At 52.0% G+C, this 5,352-nt stretch overlaps 4 non-coding genes across 4 annotated transcripts; 2 read left to right on the top strand and 2 right to left on the bottom strand.

Moving 5' to 3' along the window:
* Positions 1 to 609: 609 nt before the first annotated feature.
* On the bottom strand, positions 610 to 681 carry TRNAD-GUC. The gene has a single exon. It is a non-coding gene; the product is annotated as a tRNA-Asp (tRNA).
* Positions 682 to 2,276: 1,595 nt separating this feature from the next.
* Positions 2,277 to 2,359, top strand: TRNAL-CAG. The gene has a single exon. It is a non-coding gene; the product is annotated as a tRNA-Leu (tRNA).
* Positions 2,360 to 2,969: 610 nt separating this feature from the next.
* TRNAG-GCC lies at positions 2,970 to 3,040 on the top strand. The gene has a single exon. It is a non-coding gene; the product is annotated as a tRNA-Gly (tRNA).
* A 493-nt stretch (positions 3,041 to 3,533) lies between these two features.
* On the bottom strand, positions 3,534 to 3,605 carry TRNAE-CUC. The gene has a single exon. It is a non-coding gene; the product is annotated as a tRNA-Glu (tRNA).
* Positions 3,606 to 5,352: the final 1,747 nt, after the last annotated feature.

Here is a 5,352-nt window from a genome sequence, read left to right as displayed (position 1 = left end):
GACTCTTTCGGGTGCTTCCTTTTGGGTCGGAGGCGAGGGATCGATGGCGGTAGAAGGAGACCCTTCGGCCTCGGCCACAACGAATATGAGATGGGGATACCCTTGGTTACCGGAGACTGGAGGAGGGCACGCGAGTGAACTATAAAGCTTCCCAGAAGCTTGCTTTTGGCGAGCGCCTGCTGCTGTCTGTCCATCTGTCTGGAAGAGAACTGTGACATCAGGGACGTGATGCCATGACAAGCAAGTGAACTGTATTTAAGAGAGGGAGGGTTATATAAAGTTACCAGCCTCACTTTCTCCTCTGGAGCCATCTGGCTCCAATGGCCAGATATGGATCAGGACAACTTGAGGTAGCTCAGGATGCAGTGGGGGGACCTTGGCCTTTTCAAGCTAAGGTCTTGAACAGGTCTCAGTTTGACTGAGGCAGCGCCCATTTAGTGATTAAGGCTTTTTTTTTTTTTAAGTCAAATGCCTGAGAATATCCTAGAGGTAGCTCTTGACAGTGTAACGCGGTAAACGCTTCTTTTGAGTTTGGAGAGGGAGATCTTGGGCGCCCCGAGGTGACTCGGTGAGGAGAAAGAGCTAGGCTTGTGCAAAATATACAAACACCTCCCCGTCGGGGAATCGAACCCCGGCCTCCCGCGTGACAGGCGGGGATACTGACCACTATACTAACGAGGAAGGTTGTAGGCTTTTTACACGTGTCGCTTCAAGTAGCTCTGAACGCACACTTCCCTCTTCCCTACCAGTCTCTGCTTTGAGGCTTTTTACGTCCTGCATCTTCCGATCCTGACAAAACACAAAGAACCCTTCCTCCTTCCCTACCCCTACTGCTTGCCTGACTCAAACCACTCTCGCACTAATCCCGAAAGCTATCTCCGCAGCCAACATACCCTTTGTCCATTGTCCTCCAGATCGTCCCTTCTTTTCCGGAATGAAAAGAGGCTGATTTCCCAAACAAGAAATTCTTCAACTTCAACTGTGCCTAAGTCTCTAGAAGCCTATGGACTTCTTCTAAGGATAAAGTTTTTGAATGCGTAAAATTAAATCCAATGGTACTGAAATAGAACTATGAAAATAAAAAAAAAAAAAGAAATAGAACTATGTGCTTAAAAAATTAACCACGTACAAGAATACTAGGGCAAAACTGTCTTCCTTTCATGATACCCTCTAGGAGACTGGCAGTTACTATCGATCAAGAGCGAGCCTCTATTGGAGCTGAACTGGAAAAAGAGAGAGGAAAAGGAGGGGATACCCCAGGAGTAGGAGGGCATCCAAGACGGTGGGTGAGAAGATCTGAGACAGAATGGTGCTGTGAGGGAGCTACGCCTGGAAGTTGGTGCACTATGGGCAGGTGGGTGGCAGGGCCAGAAAGAAGAGCAGCTGATTGCTCAGGGAGCGCATCCCCTGCTCCTTTGAGCCGGTCACTTCCCTACTAGACAATTTTCACTTTAACAGCAATGTTCATCTGGTGCCTGTCCCTTTGCCAACCCGTCAGAACTCCATTCATTTGGGAATGGTTTCCTCCAGCACTCTACCCACAGGTGGAAATCCTCTCAGACCTTCTAGGCCCCTCAGAGTCTAAGCTTTGCCTCACAGTGGACATGACGCTTGCACAATTCCTCAAGGTGTCCTGGTCACACCTAGTCTGGAGCCTCCACAGAGGATCTCCAGATTCGTAAATGTGTTATCAGGCAAAGTCGGGTTTTCCCCAGGAGATTGGACGTGGCATAAGAGCAGGTCTCCATTTTCCTCCCTTCTCTGAGCAGCTTTCCACTTCCATCTCCAGTTCTAGGGTCTGGAGAACCATTGCTTGGTTCCCAGGAGCGGCTGCGGACCTGCTTCTTGGGAAAAGGAAGGCCCTAGAGGAATGGTCTCGGGGCTGAGCTGCGTGTGTTCCTCGAAGAGACAGGGGCAGAGGTGTCGGAGACGCAGTTGGAAGTCAGGGCAGCGGCAATTCCGTGAACCCAAGGGGAAGGAGAGGTCGGGTCAGGTGAGGGTGTTTTGTTGTGGTGAGGGTGTTTTGTTGTGGTGAGGGTGTTTTGTTGTGGTGAGGGTCTTTGGGCCCGGCGGGAGTCTGCATGTATTGGCATGGAGAGGCGGGCCGGAAGGTACGCAGCTTGTGTGGAAGGAAGGTTCTGGACAGGTGGACTTTCTTAGGCAGTGCGGGTGCCAGAGGAAGAGGTTAGGGCTCGTGGAAGGAGCTGGATCTGGGCCAGTGAGTGTACTGCTGCCTGTTATCACCAGATGGGAGGGAGGGAGCAGTTTGTTACTATGTCAGGGTGGCCGAGCGGTCTAAGGCGCTGCGTTCAGGTCGCAGTCTCCCCTGGAGGCGTGGGTTCGAATCCCACTCCTGACACTGAGCTTTTGACTTCTCCTCTTCTTCCCTTCGCTGCCTGAGCACTACATGAGGAAGACAGGATGACTTGCCCAGGCCCCCGAATCCACAAGCATTCACCTGTTCTCCCCAAATAACTGGCCTCCACATGCATACGTGTGAATGAAGGGTGTGTGGAGGACCAGTGGTCCTCCTGAAGACCAAACTGGGCTTTTGCCAGAGGGAGATTGGAAGAGAAACGCGCCAGTGGACAGCGGGCCTTCTGAAACTTCCCAGCAATAGAGTTTTCAGGGCAATCATAGGACTTTTCCAGAGGAGGTGGTGTGGCAGCAGTAGAACCAGGAGGAAGAAGAGAAGCAGGAGAAGGAGGAGGAAGAGGAGGAGAGGGAAGATGGGCAGGAGGAAGAAGGAAAGAAGAAGAGGAGAATGGAGAAGGACGTAGGAGGAGGAAGACGAAAAGGAAGAAGAGGGAAGTTTAGGAGGGATGAGGGCGAGGAAGTCAAGTAGGATAGGTTGTAGGTTAGGGCGAGCACGTGATGTGCCAAATTTTCAGCTCAGGACACAGCCTACCAGAAGTCTCTGTGCATCCGCGAAGATGAGAGACATCTCTGAGCAAACGGCAGTGTAACCAGCATGGGTGGTTCAGTGGTAGAATTCTCGCCTGCCACGCGGGAGGCCCGGGTTCGATTCCCGGCCCATGCAGAGATGCGATTTTGGCGCAATGGCCGTCTGCTTGGCCCTCCTAACTTTTGGGCAGGTCCGAAGGAGCGCATTTCCTGCTTGCGATCACCGTCCCCGCCCCCGCTGTCCCTTACCACCTTCCACCCAATTCCCCCAGTCTTCCACCTACCTGGCAGAGACTGGAGAAGCCCTTGGCTCTAGGGCTCAAGGACGGCTGGGAAAGCCCTCCTTCCTTGGCACCTAAAGGACCAGGCTCCAAACAAAAGTTGCCCACTCTCTGCTGCCTCGCCTTCCTCGCTGGGCCCTCGCAGGCCGCACCGTTTCACCAGTGGAACGGTTTGGACGAATTGAAGAGAGGTTGTTTCTCTTCTCTGATTTTCGTTTCTCATTCGACACTAGGCGAGGCAGGCAGGGGAAATGAAGCTACTGAGCAAGGAAAGGCCGGGCCGGCAACAGTCAGCGAGAGAGAGCACACAGCCCCCTTGAAAGTCGTGGTGGACGGCGTAAAAGAATGTTCCCTGACCGGGAATCGAACCCGGGCCGCGGCGGTGAGAGCACCGAATCCTAACCACTAGACCACCAGGGAGCACACGGCAAGTGGCTCCTGGCTTCCTGCAACACTGGTCCTCTGCATCCCTTCCACGTCTTTAATTTGCTCAGGGAACCCATTGGACCTACTGGTCTACTCTCACTGGTCCAGAACCCCTGGACTACTCTCATTTGCAGTTCTATCGTCACTACCAACCACGACGACCTATACGGCTGCTCTTCTCCTACACTCTAGTCATTCCCCTAAAATGTCTCTTACCTCGCATGAACAAAGAACCTACACAATAAGAATTCGAATCCCAAACCTCTAACCACCCTACTTTTCCCGGACCCCAACATCTGCTCATTCCACACCTTACCACCTGCTGCCCTCCCTCCTTTTATTCATAGGGTCTCTTCAGCTACCTCTCTGTTCCTATACCACGGTTTTCTCTCTTCAGGCTCTCTGCAGACACCTGGGTGACTTTGCACAGCTTCCTCCTTTGGCTAAGTAACAATTCAGTTGGCTACGGTCTGGCTGCCTGTTTCTTTCCTTTTCTGGTCGGTATCAGTTCCATCAGTATGCCAGGAGTAACTCAGAAAGAACTTGTTTGGCCTTGAGCCTCGGAACGATGGTTCTGGACATGCTCAACTGTGAGAGATTCCCTCTCGAAATCTTCCAAATTTTCTTGCCTGTCTTCATTCTGGAGTGTATGCAACTACAAATCCAAACTTAAAAGGGGGGCGGGAAAGTTGAGGAACTTAGGCAAAATCCACTGTCCTGTTTCCTTTTACAAACGCCCTCACCCCCTTACTTCATGTATCATCTCTGTGCTGATGACTTAGATGACTAACTTCTCTCCTGACCTCCATTCTCTCATCTGCACCTGCCTATTACACATCTTGAACTCACCATGCCCAAAACCGATCTCGGGATCTTTCCCTCTCACACCCTCCCCATTCCCTGATTGGAGAGGGTACCACCAAGTCCTAGACTCCCAGGTTGGCAACTTAGGTGTCATCCCAGACTTGTCACTTTCCCTTACCCCAGTCCCTTTACCCCTAATAGTCAATAATAGTTGTGTCTAATCGTTTCTGCCTTCCTAACATTTCTCCCATATTCCCTTTTTCTCAGTGACATAGCCACCACCACAGAGCAGGACCTCATCCCCTCAAACCTAGAATGATATATTAGCCTGCTGGTTGGTCTCTCTCTGCATCGGAGCCCTTGTCCGTATTTTGCTGTGGGAGATGGACAGGATTGCCTAAGGATGGACAAGCCTGGCTTCAGTTGAATCTCCGTCTTTAGAAGGAATGTCCTGATGGGTGAGATCCAGATCCTTGATCCCCTCCAAAATACTAGCTCTTGGACTGCATCTCTCACGGTCAGGTTGTCCCAAGCCTCTGCTCCTAATTCTGGGTTACAGTTACGTACTATACCAGCCAGCGATTCTCCGCTGCAGCCCATTATGTGGGTTAATGTTTATAGCCAAACCAGTGCTGTGGTTTTAGCAAAGAGCACGGCACGCACCTCCCCTGCAGTGTAGCTTACGATTCGGTTCGGGTGCAGGGGGAAGTGAAGAAGGAATGCGCCCTAGGGACTGAGCTCACACGAGGTCTCTTTTGTTGTGCGCCAAAGCCCAAGACCGCCCCGAGACCAGCCCGTGATATTTGCTGGATTTGGCGGCCACAGCTCTTGCCTCCCGAGTGCCCCGCTCCAATCCTCCACTGTCCTCCCCTCGCCTTCTTTACTCTCCCCTCACTCCTGCTACGGAGTTCTGTTGCGCCCGGATCTGGTTATGTTG

Source organism: Vombatus ursinus, unplaced genomic scaffold (assembly GCF_900497805.2).
Source record: "Vombatus ursinus unplaced genomic scaffold, bare-nosed wombat genome assembly UNPS02007544.1, whole genome shotgun sequence".
NCBI lineage: Eukaryota > Metazoa > Chordata > Mammalia > Diprotodontia > Vombatidae > Vombatus > Vombatus ursinus.
This window is presented reverse-complemented; position numbering and strand designations above follow the sequence as displayed.